Below are 1548 nucleotides of genomic sequence, written 5' to 3'. Positions count from 1 at the left end.
AGGTTTCACTGTGTAGCTCTGGCTGGCCTTGAACTAGCAGATTTGCCTGCCTCTGCCTCCCAAGTGCTGGGATTGAAGGTGCGCATCACCACACCTAACAGTCTGGCCAGCTCAGCTGAAGTGTGCGTCTGTCTTCAGCTTTATGCTTGGGTTGCCTAGACTACAGATGCTCACTCAGTACGTCCTCTGTTACAGACCACAGGTAATGGGAATTTCTGGATCAAAGGTAACTTCTCCTTTCATTAGTCTACAAGGGCTGGAGAGATGGCTCAGTGGGTGGGAGCACTAGCTGTTCTTCCAGAGGACCCGGGTTCAATTCCCAGCACCCACATGGCAGCTAACATCTGTCTGGAATACCAATTCCAGGGCATCTGACACCCTCACACAGACATACATTCAGGCAAAACAACTAAGCACAGGAAAAAAATCATTTATAACTCTACAAATTGTAAATAAAGGGGAAAGTCACAGCCATGGGAGAGAACTGCTCTAGCCATTCCTCCATGTGAATGTTGACTTTTTAAAGACTACTTCATTTTTTTTTTTTACTGAATTTGTGTGCGTGTGCATGCGTGCTTGTACAAGGGAGTCTGTTCTCTCCTGGGGACTGAACTCAGGTCATCAGTCATGGTAGGTGAGTCATGCCACTAGCTCAAATGTTGGTTCTTGAGACTGTTTAGTGTCCAGTCCATGGTGGAGGACGAGATCAAGTTCTCAGGTGTGAGGAACTGCATCTTCTTCACCCTTGCAGAATGATCTTCATTCACAGTTCACACAACGCAGCTTCACCAGCCCAACGAACCGTATTAGATGGTATTTTGACAGGCCACTCACCATTGTCAAAGCCAAGATTTCTCAAGGTAGGCGCTGATGCCCCGCCCTCTCGCATGTTCTGCTGGCCATTATTAGGAAACTGGAAACCCCACTTGCTACGCCACAGCCGCCTCAGGGACAATTTATGAGCTATGAAATATCAACAAGTATTTATACCCCTGTACAATAAATACTGAAGAAGCATTTTCCCTTTTGGGATCTTGATTTCATATAATTCTCTGGTTGCTAGCTATACAATATTATGGGTGTGTGGAAATGGCCATAATTCTATTCTACACAGCCTGTCCATTGCTGAGTCAGGGTCAAGTCCACTGGAAATGGTTTACAGGGCAGTCAGAAGCCTAACAAGCTTTGCGAAAGCCCGCCTCGCTCTTTTGTGCAGGCAAGACTTTTGTGCATACAGTCCACAGAAACCCTCCAGTCTATACAGTTCCAAGTGTTCAGAATTTCAACAGTAGCCCAAAGTTTAATAAGTTGCTGGTATTCACGTAGGTTCTTCTCACACATGTAACCTGTAGGGTGGACTGTCTGAATCTAGATCACCCCCCAAAGTGTACTAGAATTTGAGAATTTCTGTGCCCGTGGGTACTGTCATTGGTGCGTGTCCACAGGGTGGCATTGCAGTCGCCGATGGTGTTCTTCCTTCCAAGGTGCAAATTACTTGGTTTTTTGTTTTTGTCTTTCTGTCTGTCTTCTGTGAAACAAGGGCTCACT

Source organism: Alexandromys fortis, unplaced genomic scaffold (assembly GCF_014885135.2).
Source record: "Alexandromys fortis isolate MF-2015 unplaced genomic scaffold, M_Fortis_MF-2015_v1.1 scaffold_57, whole genome shotgun sequence".
In the NCBI taxonomy this organism is placed as follows: domain Eukaryota; kingdom Metazoa; phylum Chordata; class Mammalia; order Rodentia; family Cricetidae; genus Alexandromys; species Alexandromys fortis.
Note: the sequence above shows the minus strand (reverse complement) of the source record.